Source organism: Chionomys nivalis, chromosome 4 (genome assembly GCF_950005125.1).
Source record: "Chionomys nivalis chromosome 4, mChiNiv1.1, whole genome shotgun sequence".
Classification (NCBI taxonomy): Eukaryota; Metazoa; Chordata; class Mammalia; order Rodentia; family Cricetidae; genus Chionomys; species Chionomys nivalis.
In genome coordinates, this window is record NC_080089.1 from 39,586,374 (window position 1) to 39,609,827 (window position 23,454).

The 23,454-nt window shown below is 44.7% G+C and overlaps 1 pseudogene; it reads right to left on the reverse strand.

Annotated features, from left to right (window-relative positions):
* Window positions 1–317: 317 nt before the first annotated feature.
* LOC130873482 (60S ribosomal protein L13-like) lies at window positions 318–22,039 on the reverse strand (annotated as a pseudogene).
* Window positions 22,040–23,454: the final 1,415 nt, after the last annotated feature.

A 23,454-nucleotide genomic window follows, 5' to 3' on the forward strand; every position in this document is an offset into this window, starting at 1 on the left:
AGAGGGCTGCGGAAAGCTTTTAGGGAGATGGGGACGGTGGGGCTGCATCTTGGAGCAGGTGAAGGAAGCATGATGGCTTTGCCCCCCTTTCGTTTTCGGTGCTTGTTGTTTGAATTAAGAACACTTTATTGTTCAGAGAATAAGCTAAGGAAATCGGCCCTGGACCCATATGCCTGAAAGCAATCAGAGTTGGTGCATTTAACAACCAGAGAGTGGCCGTCAGGAAATGGTGATTTGGGTGAATGGATAAATCCGAGTAAACAATGTATATACAGTTTTCTCTTGGTTTCATGGGCAGCTGTTGTTCATGTGCAAAGTTACGGGAGCCTCGCCAGGGCTGTCCCAGAAGTGACATTGGTATTCTTTTTGTTGATGGGGGAACTGGAAGACACCGGGAGACAGAAGGACACACAGGCATTTGTTCCAGTCATGCGTATTTCTGATATCCATGTGTAAATCAGCTTCTCGTCCTTGTTAGAGCCGTACTCCTGCTGTAGGAGGAAGCAGTGTGAGACTTGCCCGAAGAATTAGGAACAAATTTGGTGACAGAACACAAAATACAGGCCAGTATGGGAGAGTAATTCTCTAAAGTATATACCTGTAATGTTGAAGCTGGCAGTGAAAAGCTCTCAAATTACAAAATCTTTGTAAGCCCTTGAGACACCTGGGGTTGACTAAGAACAAGGTGTAATTTGCTTTTTGACTGTTACGGCTTGATAAGAGGTGTTTCTGGTAAACAAAAACAAACAAAAAACCATCCTTCTAGTGTTGAGGGCTTGCTCCCCAGCTTGTGGAACTATTCTGGGAGCCTCTGGGAACTTTAGAATATGGGACCTAAGTAGAGGAAATAAATACCTAGGGGTGGACCTCTACTGGCATCTTGGCATCTTTCGCCCCTCCTTCAACCCTTCCTGCCCCTCCACCATGTGCTTCCACCAAGATGTGTCTAGGCACATGGGTCAGGTGCCTTTGTATTGAACACTGTGAAACGCTGGGCTAAAATACAACATTTCCTCTGCTTTGAGTCATTTCTATCAGGCATTCTGTCACAGCCGTGCAGAAGAAACAATTTCTGTAAACCCAGGATGGTGAAGAGAAAGTATGTTTTAAGATGGCATGGTGTACCTGCCTCTAATCCCAGAATTTGGGAGGTGAGGCAGGAGGATTAGGAGTTGGAGCCCAGCCTCACTTAGAAAGCCTGAGTCCAGCCTAGGCTACAAGAGACCTTGTTTCAAACAAACAAAGGAAAAAAGGAGGACTTTTGGAAATGGTACAGCTGACAGTGGATTTATATCAAGTATATGAATAAATCTAACAACTCAGTAATAGGAGATAATTTGAATAGATTTTTTTCCCAAAGAAGTTATAAAAATGGCTAACTGGCATATAAAAAGATGTTTAGTATTTTTAGACTTGAGAGAATTGCAACTTGAAAGCCCAATGAGATAGCAGTTCACAGCAATTAAGATGGCTATAATATGAAACAACACATAATAAGTATTAGCAAGGTTGCTAAATAAATTGACACTTTTATCCATTGTGTGGTAGAAGTATAAGATATTGTGGTTATGTTGAAAAGTTGTCTTGTGGTGTTTCCAAAATTTCAAAAGGTTCAGCAGTTAAGAGCACTTGTTCTTTCAGAGGGCCCGGGTTCAGTGCCCAGGACTCACACGATGGCTCATGACCATCAGTAGGCATGAACAATACTCACACACATACATGCAGGCAAAGTACTCATAAAGTAAAATAAGAATCTTTAAGAAACTAGGCACGATCTTCCTGGACTGGTGAGATGACTCAGTATACTCAGTATAGGTAAAGACCCTTGCCACCCAAGTACCTGAGTTTGATCCCCGGATCACCCCACGGAAAAATGAGAAACCTGCCTCCTGAAAGTTCTCCTCTGACCTCCACATTCATGCTGTGGCAAGGGTGTGTCCCTTCCATCCTGACATGTTTATACGTGTACACACACATACACACACACACACACACAGAGGCATCCATGTACATGAAATAAAAAGATTAAAAAAATCCTACATGACCTAGAAGTTGCACACACAGGCATATTCTCAAGAGAACTGAGAACAGCTATCCTGTAGTGTTAGTCATAACACCCAACCACAAACACATCACTCGGTAAATGAAGGCATTAACAGTGTGATACATCCCACAATGAAACATTAGTCAACTATAAAAAAATGAATAAGTATGGGAGTCCATACTGACATGCTGCAATGGTAGATGACCCTAGGAAACATTATGCTAACTGAAAGAAGCCAATCAAATTACACAGTCTGATTCCTTTTATATCTAATGTCCATAATAGGCATCTCCAACCTGGCTGACGGTGGATTGATGGTTCCTTAGGTATGGGATGACTGCAAGGACTAAGGCATTTTATTTTGGGGTGACGAAATGTTTTAAGTGAGGGGTACACAGATACGTGTATTCTGAAGGGGGCCGAACCGAGCAGTTGCATGGTATTTGTGCGTGTGAAAGGAGCCTGGAATATTTCTCCTCTCACAGCTTAGCTCAGCGAAAAGCAAGTAAGTAGATCGAGTTCCTAAACAGCTTCCAAAGCTCTCCGTACCTCTTTGTGTCACCGGCCACGGTCTCTTGTTCTGGTCACCGCAAGAGCCTCAAGCTGGTGATCCTGGCTCCCACGGAGCTGTCTGTCAGTCTCTACTCGCTGACTTGGAATCTTACCCCTCCCCCTTTCCCTCATTCCCTTCCTTCTTATTCTTTAGTTGTTATTTTGAATTTTTAAACCGTGTGTGAACGCTTTGCCTGCTCACATGTCTGTGCACCGTGCAGATACTGCGAGTCCGTGGAGACCGGAGGAGCGCATCAAATACCCTCGAACTGGAGTGATGGATGGTTGTGAACCAACATGTGGGTGGGTGTTGGGAGTGGAGCTCCCACCCTCTTCAAGAGAAGTCCGTGCTCTTAACCACTGAGTCATCTCGTCCATCCCCCCCCCCCCCGCTTTTTTTTCCATTTTTGAGATGGGAGCACAGGCTGTCATGAACTCCCACCCCCAGTGAACCCCCTGCATCATCCTCCTACATGTTGAGATTGAGTACCTCTCTACACAGCTATGTTTCTCTCATTGTATAATTATTAACAATTATTTATTTTTATTTTATGTATATGAATATATTGCCTGAGTATACGTATGTGCACTTTGTGCGTGACTGATACCCTCCAAAGCCAAAAGAGAGTGTCAGAGCCCTTGGAACTGGAGTTACAGATGGTTGTACAACACCATGTGGGTGCTGGGAATAGAACCCAAGTCCTCTGAAAGAGCAGCCAGTGCTCTTAACTGTTATGTTATGTTAAGCCCCTTTTTGTTGTTATTTTTTTACAATCCAGGCTGGCCTCGAGCTCACTAAATTGCTAACAATTTATTTTTAAATTGTTATCAACAGCCTTTATTTTTTTTTTATTTTAAAAAGAAAACAAACTATCTTTTATCATTTTACATACCAATCCCAGTTCCCACTCCCTCCCTTCCTTTCATTCCCTCCCCTATTTCCCCCTCCCCCCTCCCATCCACTCCTCAGAGAAGGTAAGGCACATTGCTTTGGGGATTTTGTTGTTGTTGTTGTTCACCACCAACCTTTGACAGGGTCCATGCTGTAGCCCTGACTGGTCTGGATCTCACTATGTAGATCAAGCTAGCCTCCAATTCACAGAGATCCAGTGTCCTCTGAGTCGCACATGCTGGGATTAAAGGCATGGACCATCTTTCCTAGTGACTTTAAACTCCTCATCCTCCTGCCTTCAACCCCTGAGCTCTGGGGTTATAGAGATGGACCACTGGTGGGTCTTTGCTTTCGTGTGCTTGCCTTGGAGCTGGGATGGTCAGCTTTAACTGTCAGCCTGACGATGCAGAATTGCCCAGGAAGAGAGTCTCAATGATAGATTATTTACATTGGATTGGTCTGTAGGTGTGTCTATGAGAACCATCATAATTAACTGATGTCAAAAGACCCAGTCCACAATGGGTGAAATCATTCCCTAGGCCTGAGGGTTTGAACTGTCATAAGAGCGGAGAACTGAGCTCAGACACACAGGCCAGAAGCATTCAGCCTCTCTGCTCTTGACGTGCACATGAGATGTGACCAACTTTCATACTTCAACGGCTACAACCTCCTCCAAAGAGATGGACTATAAACTGGGATTGGGAAAGAAAATAAGATTTTCCTTCCCTAAGTTGCTTTCTGTCCAGTTTTTGTTTGTTTTCGTTTTTTTTTTTTTTTTTTAATCACAGCAACTGAAATGAAACTAGATATGGAACATTTTGTTAAGTACCTCCCTCGTCCATGTCTGATAGCTATTATGTACTTACAGATATTGTAATTGATTCTTTTTTTTTTCTTTTGTTTTTTTTCGAGACAGGGTTTCTCTGTAGCTTTGGATCCTATCCTGGAACTAGCTCTTGTAGACCAGGCTGGCCTCAAACTCACAGAGATCTACCTGCCTCTGCCCCGAGTGCTGGGATTAAGGGCCTGCGCCACCACACCTAACTGTAATTGTTGGGTGTTATCTTTAGTTATCTCTACCAGATGTTGAAGGTAAGGATTACATCTAGCTTATTCATTGCTGTGTTTTCAGTATGAAGTTCATAGTCCTATAATTTAAAACATCCATTCATGAGCCAATTAACTAAAGTTCAGAGATGTGTAATGAGAATTGTTATGCTGATTCCTGATGATATGGTAAGAGTTCTCTACAAACATACAAAGACTATGTAACTCTTGATATTTTGGGAGGTAAGGAGTATTGAACAGGGTCTTATGTAACCCAGGATGGCCTCCAGCTGGCTATATAGCCAAGGAGGGCTTGGCTTTCTATCTTTTTTTTTTTAAGATAGAAATTTTTAATATTTTAATTTTAAAGATTTATTTATTACGTATACAATATTCTGTCTGTGTATAAGCCTGCAAGGCCAGAAGAGGGCACCAGACCTTATTACATATGGTTGTGAGCCACCACGTGGTTTCTGGAATTGAACTCAGGACCTTTGGAAGACCAGGCAATTCTCTTAACCGCTGAGCCATCTTTCCAGCCCCTGAGACAGGGTTTTTCTGTAGCTTTGGCGCCTGTCCTGGAACTAGCTCTTATAGACCAGGCTGGCCTTGAACTCACAGAGATCTGCTTGCCTCTGCCTACTGAGTGCTGGGATTAAAGACGTGTGCTACCACCGCCCAGTTAAACACTGAAATTTTTTATTTATTTTTTATTTTTTATTTTTAAAAGATTTATTTATTTATTACGTATACAGTATCCTCAGTGCTTTGCCTGCAGGCCAGAAGAGGGCACCAGATCTCATTACAGATGGTTGTGAGCCACCATGTGGTTGCTGGGAATTGAACTCAGGACCTTTGGAAGAGCAGGCAATGCTCTTAACCACTGAGCCATCTCTCCAGCCCCCAACACTGAAATTTTTAAATCTTAACTTTATTGTGTATTGGTGTGAAGGTGTCAGATCTCCTGGAACTGGATTTACAGACAGTTGTAAGTTGTGAGAATTGAACCTGGTTCCTCTGGAAGAGCAGCTGGTGCTCTTAACTGCTGAGCCATCTCTCCAGCCCCCCAGCTTTCTAATATTCTGTTTACCCTTATTAACTGGAATGCTATAGTAAGAAAGAGTCAGTTACCATTCTTTATTTACTTTTTATTTGTTTAAAAAATTTTCCAGATGGGCGGTAATAGCTTATACCTTTAATCCCCATGCTGGTGATTCATGCCCATAATGCCAGCACTCAGGTGGCAGAGACAGGCGGATATCTGTGAGTTTGAGGTCAGCCTGGTCTACAGAGCTAGTTCCAGGACAGCCAGGACTGTTACACAGCCTAGAAACCCTGTCTTGAAAAGCCAATAAAAGCCGGGCGGTGGTGACGCACGCCTTTAATCCCAGCACTTGGGAGGCAGAGGCAGGCGGATCTCTGTGAGTTCGAGACCAGCCTGGTCTACAAGAGCTAGTTCCAGGACAGGCTCCAAAACCACAGAGAAACCCTATCTCGAAAAACCAAAAGAAAAAAAAAAGCCAATAAATAAATAATTAATAAAAAAATTGTCCCTCTTCAGCCAGGCATGAGGTCAGCCTGGGCTACAATAAAGGGGGTGGGGGAGAACAAGAAGGATCTGGATACTAGGTGCTTGATGTTAAGAGGTCTTACAGTTTCTTTATTCCTTGGGCAGCTTTAGGAGTTATCCGTATGTGTACAAACAGGTTTCTGCTTGTGTCTGTATCCATCGAATCTATCATCTGTCTAATGAAAACCATGACTTTATACTGATGGCTTCAATTCACCCCAATGTGAACAGTTCATTCTCATCCCCTTAAAAAAAAAAAAAAGGCAAAAAAACAAAAACAAAATCCTCCTAATTTCCTTTCCCAGCAATAAAAGCCTTGCTGACTCTTATTCATAATGTCTTGACTTTTTGTTCAACCTTAAGCAGTGTAGTTTCATAGTTTCTAACTTATATTCTGTAAAAACCAGATTTTCCAAATAGATACACTGTTGTGTGCACTTTACCCTTAGAGTACACTGTTGAATACCTGTTCTGATACTTACATTTGTTCTCCTTTCCTCAACTTATTTTATTATAGTTTTGTTCTTAGTTTACAACCAAATCAATACATGTTTTAAAGGTCTTTCTGTGTGTATGTATAAGTGTGCATGTGTTCTTATATGTGTGTGAACATGTGTGTGTGTGTGTGTGCAAGTGTGTGGATGTGTGTGGAGGCCAGATGTTGACCTTGGGTGTCTTTCTTGATTGTTCTCCACCTTATTTTGTATTGAGGCAGGACCTCTCACTTAAACAGAGAGCTCGTCAGTTTGATCTGGCCAGACAGCTTGCTCCAGGGATTCTGTTTCTGCTTCACATGGGCTGAGATTACTTGGCATGTGTGTGGATGTTGGGGATTTGAACTCTGGTCCTTATGCTACTGTGGCAAGTGCTTTGCCACCCGAGCATCTCTATAGCCCCCATGAATAATATTTCTTTAGGTAGGTAGGTGTATCAGAAGACAACTTGCAGGATTTGGTTCTCTTATTCTATCAGGTGAGTCCCGGGACCGAACTCAGATTGTCAGACTTGGCAGCAAGCACTTTTATCCACTGAGCTATCTTGCAGGCCCTGGAAACAAACTTTTAAAAAAAGTGTGTTCAAGGTGGGCATGGCAGTTCACACCTGTAATCTGAGTACTTTGGAGGCAGAGGCAAGAAGATTACCATGAGTCCACCTAGTGAGTGCTCTAAGGCAGGGAAGGGCACATAGGGAGATCCTGACTCAAAACACAAAAACAAAAAATATACATTGAAAACCAGTAAGTAGAAGAGGCTCACAAAACTGTACCCTGAGGTCAGGATCTATTTGTAGAAGGTGGCTGGGGTGTGTGTGTGTGTCAGATTTCTTCTTTCTTTCTTTTTTTTTTTTTTGTATTCATATAAACACTGCTTGGCCCATTAGCTCTAGCCCTTACTGGCTAATTCTCATATCCCAATCAACCCATCTCTAATAATCTGTGTAGCACCAGTCTTACCAGGAAAGATTCAGCATGTCTGACCTGGTGGCTTGCTTCATCGCATCTGGCTCTGAGAGGAGCTGCCCTGCATCTGAGCTTACTTCCTCTTCCTCCCAGCATTCTGTTCTGTTTACTCCACCCACCTATGTTCTAACCTATGAAGGCCAAGCAGTTTCTTTATTATTTAACCAATGACCTTCCTCCATCATTTCCCCTTTTTCTGTTTAAACAAAAAGGAAAGGCTTTCACTTTAACATAGCAAAATTACATATAACAAAACAGTTATCAAGCAAGAATTACAGTTACAATATTTACATCTATTTTATCTTTATCATAACAAAGGAAAACAGCTATAACTATCTATCCTTCAACTCCATCAAAGACTCCAGAAGGATATAATATTACCTAAGTAAACAAGTAAGAAACTTCCAAAACTCTAGAAGTGACAGAGACATCTCGCTGCCTGGACAGTCACCCAAAGTTCTTTTGTACCGCTGGGGCATCCATCTTCAGCCTTCAGGCCCATAGTATCCAGCAGACATTTCAATGAAGCAGGAAATTTCAAAGGCAGTTCAGTCACTATCTGCTGTGTCCTGCAGAATGTCTCGCAGACTCTTTCATGAATCAGGAACCCTGAAAGATCATCTCACCTTTAGGCAAGTTCAGTAGTCCTCTCTCTGCGGGTTCTCTGTGTCCCGTTTATTTGTAGAAGGTGGCTGGGGTGTGTGTGTGTGTGTCAGATTTCTTTAGGGAAGTGGCTCTTATTGGGTTATTCAAGCTCCAGTGGATGGCCCTACACCTGTGCTTATGCAGGCAGCATTAGTTGGGGCTGGAGAAGGGCTCAGTGGTTAAGAGCACTGGTCCTTCCAGAGGACTGGGTTGAATTCCCAGCACCCACATGACAACTCAGAACTGTCTGTAACTCTAGTTCCAGGGGATCTGACACCATCACACATATATGCAGGCAAAACACCAATGCATATAAAAATAATTCTTAAAAAAAAAAAGGAATGAAGGCAGGAGGGAGGTGTGGCTGTTGGGGCAATCTGGAGGAGTCGGAGAAGGGAAAAGGGGCAGATATGATCAAAATCCATTGTGTATGCATATGGAATTCTTTTTTGTTTTGTTTTGTTTTGTTTTGTTTTGTTTTGTTTTCCGAGACAGGGTCTCTCTGTAGCTTTGGAGCCTGTCCCGGAACTAGCTCTTGTAGACCAGGCTGGCCTCGAACTCCCAGAGATCCGCCTGCCTCTGCCTCCCGAGTGCTGGGATTAAAGGCGTGCACCACCACCGCCCAGCTTGCATATGGAATTCTAAAATAACCAATAAAAACTAAAGAAGAGGGTACTGGAGAGATGGTTCAGCAGTTAAGAGCACTGACTGTTCTTCTGGAGGTCCTGAGTTCAATTCCCAGCAACCACATGGTGGCACACAACCATCTGTAATAAAATCTGGTACCCTCTTCTGACCTGCAGGCATACATGCAGGCAGAACACTATAATAAATAAATAAATCTTAAAAAAAAAAAGAAGAAAGAAAACCCCATGCCCATTTAACTGTTTTTATTTGTCCAACACTCAGCTCTAGTGAAATGACCCCAGACCAAGGCCCTGGAGCCTGTAAGGAGGGTGAAACTTCCCTGCACTTCCCTCTTAACGCATATTCTGTTTCACCATCACCAATTTCTTTAGTGATCTGTAAAGAAATTTGCACACATTCTTGAAAGTCCTGAGTTTTAGTCTAGCCCATCTGCACTGAAGTCTCCTCTGCTTTGACCCCAGGCAAGGTGAGATCTTTTGCCTCCTTGGGGAGCTGGGGTAGGGTGGTAAAGGGGTGGGGGTCTCTACCCTACTTTGAACCTCACCTCGTTCATCTCTTTTCATGTCCACTTGCTGGAGGAGACCACCAGGTGGCGCTCCAGAGTCTACTGGCGCGGCATCTGAAAATTCAGCGGCTTTGAATTAGATTTAAGAAGCTATAGTGTCTTGAAGACAGGAGAGTATTCTAGCTTCCGTTTTAGTTTCATTAAGTGTTTCCTACGGTTTAGGCCATCAAGTGTAAAAATCACAAAGGAAGCATTCTGACTTCTGTCTAGAAACCTTAGAGTGCTTCTGTTGTCCATTCTGTAAATTCCCCTCACAGAAAAAAAAGACACCAGGCCTTTCTCTCTGTGTACACAGTCTTCTTGTTCTATTCGCTCAACTGCAAAGGAAGCTTCCACAAGACAGCGAAAGGCTGGGGCTAGGCCAAAACTGCAGCTCTTCCTTGGGGTACTGTGAGCTAGAACAAAATCCTTCTCTCATGAATCGCTTTCAGAGCATTTTATGACTGCAAGAGAAGAAGTAGCTAACGCAACTGTCATAGGTCGCTTTCAGTTTCCATGATAAACACTATGACCCAAAGCAACTCGGGGAGAGAAGGGTTTCCCTCGCCTCGCAGCTTACAGTCCACCCAGAAGGCTAGTCGGGTCAGGAACTCAATCAAGACGTGAAACTTGAGGCAATGATAGAAGCAGAAGCCGTGGAAGGCGGCTTGTGAAGACACGAATGCTGCTTTGCTGGCTTGCCCTCCACAACTCTCTCAGATCGCTTTCTTATACAAACTAGGACCACCTGCCTAAGGATAGCACTGCCCACAGTGGGCTGAGTCCTCCCCCATCCACCCTTAATCAAGAAAATGCCCTCACAGACTTGCCTACAGGTCAATCTGATGGAAGCATTTTTCCAATTGACCTCCTCTCTTCCCAGAAGATTCTAGCTTGTGTTAGGTTTACAAACAAACAAACAACCTAACGAGCAAGACGACCCTGAAATCCTGATCCTCCTGCTGCCATCTCCCAAACGCTGGGAGGCTGTGCGTGAGCCCTAGTGGATGCCTGAGTCTGGATAGTTCTGTATTTCATGTACAGTGTGCTCTCCCCAAATATCCACGCCTGTAGCACAGCTTCACTTATAAATTGGGCTCAGTAAGCGACTAAAAACTGTAGCTAAGGTAACATATAGCAAGTACAATAATATACTGTGATAAAACCATCAGCATCCTCAATTGGGAACTATTAGTAAGTAAAATAAGGGACACTTGACCACAAACACTATGGGGCTGCTCTGATGACCAATGTGGTTGTCAGGTAACTAGTGGACAGACAACAGGATGACTACGCCAGATACAGGAAGGTCACACTCTTGTGGCATGCAACAACCGGGCATGTCATTTCGTCATCTGGCAATTTGAAACTTAACAAACAGCTTTTTTTCTGAGAATTTCAATTTAGCGTTTTTTGGATCCAGGATAACTACAGATAACCGAATCCATGGAGAAGGATGGCCTGCTGTGCTCTTGAATATACATACAGTCAAATGATCTCCTTACACTCATGGAACATACATACAGAGGCCCTTACACTTTTATTGGGCTCGCAGGGACCCTGGGGCTGGACCCCAAAAGTGTGTAGTGCCACATGGAGTGTTTATCCATATGCATGTGTGTGCACCTGTGTGCCCTCTTGCCCTGTGACCCCCTTTCCCTCGCCTTTGCCTGCTTCCCATGTGTGCACCTGCAGGCAGCCCTACGTGTGAATGTGTATGTATGGATACATGTATATGGATACATACATGTATATTAGCGCCTTTGACCTTCCCTTCCCCTCCACCCTCGGCAGAGCCAGCTCCCTGTGTGTATGCACCTGGGCAGAAGCCCCTAATGACGAGAAGAGGCGGAAATGGGTTAAAAGTATCCTATTCAAAAGCACTAAATAGGCCTAATTATAGGTGACTGTAAAACTCTAATCAGCCAAGAACTCATTAGCTATTAAAAAGAAGAGGAGACTGTAGACCTGAAATTAAAGGACCCCAGTGACAAATGCACTCAGACACTTGAGAGAAAGGAACTTAGGGGCTGAAGAAATGGCTTAGGGAATAAAATGCTCGCTGTGCACTGGGAGGGCCCCACGGGAAAGCCTGTCTGGAGTCCTGGTGCTTGGGGAGCAGAGGCAGGCAGGCCATGGCAGGGACAAACTAGCCTGTATAGCCAGCAAGCTCCAGGTTCTGTGGAGACCCTGCCCTAGTAAATAAAGTCGGGAGTGATCAAGGGAGACACCCGAAGTCACCTTCTGGCCTCCACCAGTGTGCAAACACAAATGCACAGACACACTACCAAAGAAGGGGAATCTTGTAGGCACGACCTCCCTGGCAGGGTCTAGTGGCAAGGCCTGTACTCCCAGCAGCTCTGGGGGCGGAGAGGATAATCACAAGTTCAAGGCCCGTGGGAACAACTCAGCGGACTCCTGTCTTGTAATCAATAGAGGGCTGGGAATAAAGCTTTGTGCTTTCCTGGCGTGTGCTAAAGGCCCTGGGTCCGACCCTCAGGATCACAGACAAGTAAGTAAGACTCCTCTTTGGGGACCTTCCACTTCCAGGCTCTCTCAGGGCTGTCTGTAAGGAAGCAGGGTGCAGTAGGAGGGACTTGTTTCTGTTCCTCTGCACCTTTCTCTGAGGTGCTTTCTACTTCTAATCAAAACGTTTTCTTTCGGTACCATCAGCCTCACCCCAGGAAGAGGATACCTCTTCTTTTCCTGACCTGTTGTCCACTAGCAAGCAGGATGACCTCTGGGAATGCCTTGTGCTAGGCAATCTGAGCTGCTAACATCTGTCTCCCAGAGCTGCGAACACACGAACACACACGAACACACAGGGCGTCCAATGGGAAAGGACTCTGTCATCAGCATGCTCCTACAATATTTGGCTGAAGATAGGACTCCTCTCTAGTCCTCCTAGCTTTCAGATTGCTGCCACTCTTTAGTTCTACGGGGTGGGACTGGAGAGTTATTCTCATTGTGGGGCAGATAGATTCTGTCTACCCTGGCTGACAAATGGGATGGAGCTATGGTGGTCATGCCAGCAACTTTAATAGTTACTGTCCATCTACCATCTAGCAGGTACAGAATAAACACATATTGTGCTCATATATGTGGTCCTTACAATGCCCACAGTATGGAGTATATTATCTGTATCAAGTCTCAGGTTAAGAACTAACTCAACAGCCCACTGGGAGCAGGCTGATAGTACCTGAGCTACAGCATTTAAAAAAAAAAAATCTTATTTATTTATGGTTGTGTGTGCCTTTGCGTTCAAAGGCATGCCTCTTATGAGTGTGTGAGTGGAGGCAGCTAGGCTGGCAGAGAGCAAGGCCCAGCAATCTTCCTGTCTTTGAGCTTCCTAGTGTTGGGGTTAAGAGTGAATGTGTCCACACCTAGGTTTTTTGATATGTGCTGGGGATTCAAACTCGGGCCCTCATGCTTGTGCAGCAAGCTCCACTGAGCTCTTTAGGACACCTTAGGCTTTATATGATATTTTACTTATTTATTTGCTTTCTTTTTTTTTTTAAATATTTATTTATTTATTTATTTATTATGTATACAATGTTCTGTCTGTGTGTATGCCTACAGGCCAGAAGAGGGCACCAGACCTCATTACAGATGGTTGTGAGCCACCATGTGGTTGCTGGGAATTGAACTCAGGACCTTTGGAAGAGCAGGCAATGCTCTTAACCGCTGAGCCATCTCTCCAGCCCTTTATTTATTTGCTTTCTTATATGATATTTTTACACATATCATCCTTGGTCTTTCCATGATGCTGCGGTATTGGTACTGTTGTTCTATTTCCCCACTTTACAGATGAGGAAATTGGGGTCCAGAGAGGTAAAATGAATGAACCAAAGTACGAGATAAATACAACCATATGTACATATAGCAAAACATCACAGGGCACCCTATATTTACATGTAATTTTGATTTTTTAATTAAAAATTAATTTAAAAAAATCGAAGAATGGCTGGGTATGACAGTGCACACCTGCCATCCCAGTACTTGGGAAGTGGAGGTAAAACCAGCCTCAGCTACACAGCAAGTTCAAAAACAGGCAGAACTCCATGACTCTGTGCCCGGGCGTCCTGTGTGACTCTTCTTTTGCAGTAGCCCCACATTTAAAATAGTTTGCCTATCAAAGCCGAACCAGCCAAAACAACAAACAAGAACCCAAGATACATAATAATATGAATATGCATATATATGGAAAAATGCACACACATGCACACACACACATATAGTATATATAGACAGAGAAAGCAGTGATCTTTCATGTAATGCTAACTATCAGGCTTGAAATTTGTGCACACTCAGAGTTGCCATGGAGCTACACCTTATTGATCCACCAAGTACGTATTTAGTGACTGTCATGGAATATTAGTTTAAGATGTGTTACAGTCATTTGTGCTGGGGATATTTATTTTAATGATGCAAAGATGTGTTACATTTGTTTGAGTAAATAAAATTAACCTGGGGTCAGGAGGCTGAGTCAGCAACTAGCTAACAGGGAGGGATAGGGAGGAACCATGTGTAGCTAGGGTTCTTAGGTGGGGGTTGGGAAGAAGGATGCCTTGTTATTCAGAAGCGCAAAGTAGGAGAGAAGGTGAGCTACTTGCTATTCAGCCTCCCTGAGTGAGCAGAATTTCACCTCAACCTTTGAATCCTGAGTTCTAGAAAGAGATAGAGATCTAGGTAAAGTTTCCTTTAGTGACTATGGTGGAGCAGGTGCCTGGTTACTGCCAAGGGTAGCTGCAGAGTTGGAATTGCCGATTAAGACAGAAGTTGCTAAAGGAGTTTAATGAGAAATAACGTGCTGTGAGAATGGTGTCACATTGGGAACCTGCGAGTGCACATCAGCCAACAGGATAGGCCCCTCCCCAAACAGAAGAAAACCAAACAACAACAAAACCCAAAACCAAACAAAAAGACACTGCCCCTCCTTTAAGGAATTTCCTTAGTTTTCACTTGAACCTGAAGAAACTCAACATCTCTGCTTAATGTGACCTTGGGTAGAAAACAGAGCAACGGCTGTTACTAGGCATTTGGAGGTGTTTAAAGGGAAAAGCAATTAGCATTCATTGAGGCAACTGTGTGGCAAATGCAAACAGGAACAGGAGTATTGTGGGCTATGCCTATGTTGTGAGGAAACGTACTGCTGTGATTGGTTTATTAAAAAGCTGAACAGCCAATAGATAGACAGGAGGTATAGGCGGGACTTCTGGACAGTGAGATCTCTGTGAAAAAAGAAAGATGGAGTCACCAGCCAGACTGAGATGAAACAGGAGGTGCATGATGGAAGAGAGGTAACGCCACGTGGGAGGACGTAGATTAATATAAAGGGGTTAATTCAAGTTTTAAGAGCTAGTTGAGAGAAGCCTAAGCTAAAGGCGGAGGCTTCATAATTAATAAGAAGTCTCCGAGCCATTGTTTGGGAGCTGTCTGGTGGGACAGAAAGAGACCCCTTACACAGGTGCTTCACAAATACTCATGCCACGTCCATCTTCGCTGGACAGCAGCTCCGTGGTTTCTTCACTGTGCTTCCAATGATGCCGACCACTTAGAAGATGCTCAACAAAAGTATTGAGTCCATCGAACTTCCTGACAGTTCTGCAAGGTTGTTGTTATTTTTATTTGACATGGAATCAAAGAATTAGAGAGATTAAATAACTTGACCAAATTCTTGCTACTCTAAGTGACAGGGCAGAGGGCCAAACCCCAGATTTGTCTGACTTTAAAAATGATGACTCTGAGCCAGGCGTGCTAGCCCATGACTTTAATTCCAGCACTCTGAAGGTAGAGTCAGGTGGATCTCTGTGAGTCTGAGTCCATCCTGGTCTACACAGCAAGTTTCAGGGCAGCCAGGGCTGCATAATAGAGAAACCCTGTCTACAAATAAACAAACAAACAAACAAACAAATAAATAAATAAATAAATAAAATAAAAATAGTGACTCCTATGTGCTACAATACTGACCGGGCAGTGAGATGTTGCCATTGCTGCAATAGTGATAAGACTGGGGTGTCTGGGGGTGGGGAGGGTTACCAGCCACTTTCTGCTAAAATCTGAGGTCCACCCTCTGGGAGGGAATGCATGCCCAGTTCTGTAAACCTGATCCAAAGCAGGCTAAGGAAGCCACATGCCCTGGGAGGGAACTTGGTATTTATTGTTGGTATGACTTATAGCTAAAGTGCTTTCTAAATACTTACGTTTATATTCATGGTCTAGTGTTACTATCAGCCTGGGTCTGAGGGAGACAACGAATCCAGAGTCTCATGACTCTGAGCACTGAGATTGACTGTTGAGTGCTCAGCCCTAGCTAGAACATCTACGTTACTTCTTTAGGGCTTAGAGAGCCTCAAGGAAGAGGGGGCAGAAAGATAGTCAGAGGGGTGCGATGAAGCTCGGTGTGACTTGGTCACTGCGATTATGAGCACACAGCAGCTGTGGCTACCTGCATGAGACCTAAATGACAAACAAACAAAAAGACATGAAAATAGGAGGAAGACTATATGGAAAGAAGTAAGTCTGGAAGGGGATAAGACGGGGTAATGGGGCGAATGTGATTACAGCACGTTTATATATGTATGAAATTGTCAAAAATTAAATAATTAAAAACAGAGAGTTTTCTGTTATTCTCTTCCACTACAAATGCCCAGAGCCTTGCATGGTAACAAATCCAGAGATAAAATGTAAATATGCAAAATTGTGTCCAAAATGGAACAATGGGTTTGGGAGGATGGGGAAAGCTAAGGACTTAGGAAGGCATTTGGAGTGACAGGCTTTGCTCAATTGAAATTGTTTCCTGGAAATATTATCCTAGCAAAAACAGAGGAGTCTGGCATTCAGAGGGATGACACCAGCAGTATTCATTCCTAAGTTGAGAAGGAGGCGAGTGTGTGTTAAAGGGGAAGGTGGAGATAGAGTGATAGCTCAGAGGTTAAGAGCACTGACTGCTCTTCCAGAGGTCCTGAGTTCAATTCCCAGCAACCACATGGTGGCCCACAGCCATCTAGAACGGGAATCTGATGGCCTCTTCAGTCTGATGCCTCCTTCTGTCATGCAGGCAAACATGCAAATAGAGCACTCATGCACATAGATAAATGAAGTTTTCTTTTTAAAGAAAGAGGTGTGGGATCTGGGGAAAGGGCCCAGTGAGTTTGCCACACAAGCGTGAGAACCCAAATTTGGCTCCTTAGTACCCACATAAAAGCCAGATGCAGCGGCTTGCACCTGGATTCTCAGAGGTAGGGAGTAGAGACAGGCAGAGCTCAGTGGCTACCCTGCTGAGTCAAAACCGTGAATAGTGAAGCAACTGATAAGGTCATTAGCCTTTGGCTTCCACAGGTGCCTGGGCCAGTGCACGTGTGCACACCTGTGTACACACTCATATACCACGCGTGTACACTCAAAGCCATAAGAAGGAAAAGAAAAAGAAAAGGTGGTAATCAGTCTTGGATTAGAGGAGGTGACAAAAGTCACAAGAATGAAAAAGAGGGAGCTGAGGATGCAGTGCAGTGTAGAACAGCTTTCCTGCACACACAAGGACCTGCATTCCTACCATATGACACGTCTTAGAATTGATTTGCATGGCCGAGCAGGTGAGGCAGCTCCTCATCGGTTCCCTCCCTCTTTCTGCCATTACCTCCAGGTGGGTGACCACTGCTGTGACAGAATCACAGCTTCACTTTTTATTTTATTTACCCTGTGTGTATGTGTGTGCATCCTGGCCACAGTGCACCTGTGGTGATCAGAGATCAAACTGACAGGATTAGGTCTCTCCTTCTACCATGTGGTTCCTGGGAATCGAACTCAGGTCATCAGGTTTGGCAGCAGGCTCCTTGACCCTCTGAGCCATCTGGCTAGCCTCAGGTCCCAGCTTTACGATCATCTTCTTGGCAGTCAGTTCTTCAGTTAATATTTACTGAGCCCTTGGCATTAAGCTTACAGCATCAGTACCCCTACTGTCTGTGCTCTTAATTCAGTACAGCACAGTAACCTGCTATAGTATTAAGGTTTGGAGGCATAAGAAGAACAGAGGTGAGGGACTGTGGGGCTTCTGAGTTCAGTCTACGCGTGACCTCTGCCTTTCAGTTGCTTTGTAGCTCAGGGATAGTTTGTGTATCTATCTTGTAGGATTTCTGCGAGGATTAAATGTGTTAATGGGAAGATGCAAAGGGCACACAGTAAGTGTCCGATGTTACACTCAAAACAAAATTCTTCTTAAAGACAGTGATGTCATCAGATTGATACAGTCCACACAACATCGTAACAAGAGGCAAAGATGCAGGAGACAGTGAGTTTGAAGGTGGAGCCATTCTTACAGGACCTCTTCTGTTGTTGGGTCTGATTCTTCCCACCAAGTCAGGGTCTCGCCAGTTTCTAAGACTAGGGCTTCATCTTTGCCCCCGTCCCCATTGGAAAAATATCAAACCCACCTGGATTTCCCAGGCCTTTGGCTCAGGGTGTGCAAGAGGCAGTACTCCAATGCAGTTCTGAGGGTAACCTTTATCCACTTCAAGCTCTGAAGATCTGTAGGAATTAAGTCTTTGCCTGGGACAAATGAGACTATGTCTCTTATGGGGAGAAAAACAAAGCCAGTTTTCACCTCTCTCTGGACACGGATAAGTATTAGCCCATGAAACACATGGGCCTCAGTGATACCCTCTTTCTTGTTCATTTAAGGGTGAAAAATTGTGAGCAAGAAATCAATTAGCATCTTCTACAAGCAGGTCCCAAGCCTCTGGAACCAATTCTTTCATCCCATCCTCTGCATAAGCAACATCTGGCCCAGGGATCTTATCCTAATTGGGTCCAACCTGTTATCATTTGCTGACCAGAGCCCCATGAGAGTCCTTCCTTTGTGTCCACCCCAGAGCAAGGTTATAGCGGATGACTGGCCAAAGGAATTGGGGGTGGGTCAGATGTAGAAAGCACATCCATACATCGGAGACACTGATCTGCATGCAACAAAAGTAGTTTTTACATGATTGAGTATGGTGTATCATATGCCACTGTAAATGGTTCCTGTGGGCTTACCTAATCACCACAGTGCACCAAGCTAGGGGTTTATTAGTTCCATTTAGTTCTTTTTGAAAACAAGGAGTAGTAGCATTAAAAGGCTAAGGACTTGCCCAAGGCAACAAACAGAAGGGAAGCCAAGACGTAGACTTGACCTTCCTGTTTCAGTCTCTGCACTCACGACCATTGTGCTGAACAGGCAGATTCTACCCAGTCCAGTAAACAGAAAATATTTAATTTTTCTCAGCAGTGCTTAGGATGGAACCTAAGGTCTTGTTTCTTTTCCTGTGTGTGTGTGTGTGTGTGTGTGTGTGTGTGTGTGTGTGTGTGTGAGAGAGAGAGAGAGAGAGAGAGAGAGTAACTTTTAGGAGTTGATTGTCTTCTTCCGTCATAAGATTCAGGGATTGAATTTGGGTCATCCGGCTGACACAACAAGCGCCATTTCTTTTCAGCCTAGAACCACATGATCTGATGCACACTAGGTAAGCAAGTAACCACTGAGCTATACCCAAAATGGTCATATTAAAAAATACTTGGAGCTGGGCGGTGGTGGCGCACGCCTTTAATCCCAGCACTCGGGAGGCAGAGGCAGGCGGATCTCTGTGAGTCCGGGTCCAGCCTGGTCTACAAGAGCTAGTTCCAGGACAGGAATCAAAAAGCTACGGAGAAACCCTGTTTCTAAAATCAAAAAAAAAAAAAAAAAAAAAAAAAAAAAAAACCAAAACAACAAAAAAAAAACTTGAAAAAAATTGCACTTGTACTAAATACTGAATGTATTTGAATTTTTTGTTTTTTTTTTCCCCACACCACTATTTAAGTTTTTCATTTCTCCCTCCCTCTCTCCCTGCCCCCCCTCATATTTGTGTATGTCCTGGGTCTACCACTCCATTGTGGGAGAGTATATGCCGTGGTATACAAGTGGAGGGCTGAGGACAGCTTGTGGGAGTTGACTCTGTCCTCGCAAGTCTCAGGGATCAAACTCAGGTGGTCAGGCTTGGTGGCAGGTGTGTTTACTTGTTGAGTCACCTTTCCAACCCTGGCTTATTTAAAACATAAAAAAATAAAATAATAATTCCAGCTGGGCAGTGGTGGCCCACGCCTTTATTCCCAGCAGTCAGGAGGCAGAGACAGGCAGATCTCTGTGAGTTCCAAGCCAGTCTGGTCTACAAAAGGAGTTCCAGGATAGCCAGGGCTGTTACACAGAGAAACTTTGTCTTGAGAAAAAAAAATTCTAATTAGCATACAAGATGTTAGAAACCATTATGGCATTTTTAGACGTGATTTTGTTTTCTTGATTCTCACTCTCCTCTTCTGCCCCCATCCCTCTTGTACCCTTCCACTTCCAATGGCCTCTTTCTTCTTTCATTTTACGTGTCCTGTTTCTGCCCTCCTTCCTCAACACCATTCCCCAACCTCACGGTCCCCTTTCTGGTTTCAGATCCGTCTTCAAGCTTTCATCAATACAGCGTACCCACTTGCTTAGCGTTGGCACTGTACAGGCATTGTGAGCATCTAGAGACAATTTCATGGTGGCACAAGCCTGCTGCTATCCCAGCACCTGGAGACTAAATCAGAAGCCTTATAAGTTAGAGGCCAGCCTAGGCTACATACTGAGTTTCAGGCCGGCTTTGTCTATGGTATGAGAGCCTGTTTCAAAACAAGCAAGCAAACAACACACATGTAAACTGCACATCTTATTATGGACTGAGCATCATTGGATGTTGTGTGTGCAAGGTATCCAGAAACCATTTTCTCATGGATACCAAGCATCAACTGACTGCATCTCACTCTTGCTGCCCCTTAGAACTGAGTCAACTGCCTCCTTCCATCCAGCTGCTGATGCTGTGGATAAACTCCTTACAATAATCCCCAAGCCTTCTTCTCTGTGGTCTGGCAGCTAACTGCTGGGAGCTTAGATGTGTCCTGGAGAGGGAGAATCCCGATAATGCAGTCTGGAACCGAGCTGCGGAGGAGAGGTGCCTAGTGACAAGAAGCTGCCTTTGGGGAAGCTCTGTCTCAAAGACTCTGGGGACTGGAGGATTAGAGGTTAAGAGCACTGGTTGCTCTTCCAGAGGTCCTGAGTTCAATCCCAGCAACCCCATGGTTGCTCACAACCATCTATAATGAGATTTGGTGCCTGCTTCCGGCCTGCAGGCGTACATGCAGGCAGAACACTGTATCCATAAGAAATAAATAAGTATTTAAAGAAAAAGACCCTGGATGGGTAAATGACTGAAGGCAGAAAAAAGGCCTGAGCCTCAAACCCGGAGTCCCAAGTAAAGCACATTGAATCTTTCACCCCAGAGTCTTGCAGGCCTCCCCAGCTTCAAGACTCTTGCCCTGAATGAGGGCTGAGAGGACATTCCTCTCAGATAGCAGCAGCCAACTCATTTGAGCCCAACTATTAAAGCGCCACACTTTCCCAAATGGGGCAACCTGCTAAGGTTGAAGTTCAAACAACAGATTGACTCTTTCTGTTCTTTCTTTCTTTCTTTCTTTCTTTCTTTCTTTCTTTCTTTCTTTCTTTCTCTTAATGGAAAATTTATCACACTATTCCAACATCACATCATTTTTCTTTTTTTAACATACTTTTTTGTTGTTGTTTCTCTGTGGTTTTGGAGCCTGTCCTGGAACTAGCTCTTGTAGACCAGGCTGGTCTCGAACTCACAGAGGTTCGTCTGCCTCTGCCTCCCAAGTGCTGGGATTAAAGGTGTGCGCCACCGCCGCCCGGCCATCATTTTTCTTTTTAACATCTTGCTCTGTAGCTTCCTTTGCCCTCTTTGCTCAGATGCCAAAGAGCTGGCCATTGGCCCGGGCCATGCAAAGACTGGCAGAAGCTTCTGTGATGACTCTGGCTTTCTATAAACATTCCAGATGGGCATCACAGGTCCTGTTAGCTAGGTGGCTAATTTAAGTTTTTCAGCAGAACTATCTCCCTTTTTTTGGAGCAGTAGGCTTCCTGGGGAAAGCACGAGCTTGGAGCGGTACTCCTTCAGGAGCTGCACATTGCCCTGTAGAGACTCTGTGGATTTGTTTCGCCTCCTTGGGTCCACAGAGGTGCCGATGGTGTGCTCACTTTCTTTCTTTCTTTCTTTCTTTCTTTCTTTCTTTCTTTCTTTCTTTCTTTCTTTCTTTCTTTCTTTCTTTTCTTTCTTTCCTTTCTTTTATGTATTTATTTATTATGTATACAACATTCTGCCTTCATGTATGCCCACACGCCAGAGAGGGCGCCAGATCTCATTACAGATGATTGTGAGCCACCATGTTGCTGGGAATCAAACTCAGGACCTCTGGAAGAGGAGCCAGTGCTCTTAACCACTGAGCCATCTCTCCAGTCCCCCGTGTGCTCACTTTCTTATGTGATACCAGCCACCCTGAGTTCCTCTAGGCTGAAGCCCCTGCCATCTCGAACCTTGGTGTGGTAGGTATCTCCCTGTGGGGCACCTCACGATGGGATTGATGGGACCGGACGTGGGGCGCTGGTCAATATGGCACGCTTTTGCCTGCCAGACCTTGCACCTGCGGATATTGCGTGCCAGCTGGTTGAACCAGGTGTCGACTCGCTGCTGCGAATCCTTGTAGAAGTGGGGCTTCAAGATCATGCCATTCCGGCTGGGCGCCATGGCTGCCTCCAGTGCAGGGAAGGACCGAGCGTCTGATTCTTCCATTTCTTGCAGTCCATGGTTGCTCATTCCAGTGTCCACAGGCGCCAGGCAAGTGAAATAGCAAACAAGGAAGGTTTCCAAGCGAACAGTGCAGGCTGATGTAACTCACGGTACACCTTCTGCCTGGAGGCTCAGAACAAAAGCTGTCTGACAATACTGCACTGACCCTTCAAGCCCTCTCTGGCCTACCATTTGAAGGCTCCAAGGAAGGCGTGGGAGCAAATGCCTTCGCAGTAAGGAAGGGGCCAGGTGTGGTTCAGTAACCCTGCAGAGACACAGGTGGGGTCTGGCAACAGACTCTGTGGTTTTGACACCAGTTCTACAGTCTGATGATACACGAGCGTCAGAGAAGGTGCTCATGTCTGCCTCAGTTTCTTCTCTTTCTCGTGCAAGTGCATGGGCCTGCACCTGCACTGGTGGAAGCGAGAGATGGACTTCTGGTATCTTGCTCTATTGTTCCCCACCTTATTTTTGGGGACAAAGTCTCTCAATGAATCTGGAGTTACCAGATTGACTGAATTGGCAGGCCAGCAAACCCCAGGGATCTGCCTGACTCCACCTCCCCAGGGATTCCAGACATTCATTGTGGCTCCTAGCTTTTGCTTGTGTTCTGGGAATCTGAACTCGGCTCCTTCTGCTTGCACAGCAAGTACCTTATCCACTGAGCCATCCACCCAGGTCTGTTTCTTCAGCAGCAAGATGTGGGTAGAACCAACTTCACTAGAGCTGGTACAGGAATTATGTTAGCCCTACAGAGCTCTTTAGACAGTGCCTCCAGAGATGTAGTGCCCTCTAAGGGTTGGCGGTTGTTATTCCTATAGGACACACCTTACAGTTAGACATACGTGGACATATATAACAGTCCACCGCTCTGTGTGTAGGCTGTTAAGAAGGCAATCGAGGATTATGTTTGGGGCGATATCCATACGTTAGTGGGCCTCCCGGAGTTCATAGTGAAGCCCCATTACTTGTTTTATAATGAATAATAATAACTAATTAATGATGTAAAAGAATAGCATCATTCCTGGTATAAGATCAATAATAACAAGTTATGAAGCAATAACAGTAGTAACCAGTAGCACACAGAGCTTGCTGAGAGTCAGGCAAGGGTTTTATTTATGTCACCTCAGTCTTTTTGTTTGTTTGCTTGTTTTTGTTTTGGCTTTTGAGACAAAATTTCTCTGTAGTTTTGGAGCCTGTCCTGGAACTAGCTCTGTAGACCAGGCTGGCCTCGAACTCACAGAGATCCGCCTGCCTCTGCCTCCCGAGTGCTGGGATTAAAGGCATGCGCCACCACCGCCCGGCTTGTCATCTCAGTCCTTACACTCACACCTACTTTACAAAGCTTCGAGGTCTAAGGAAATGAAATAATC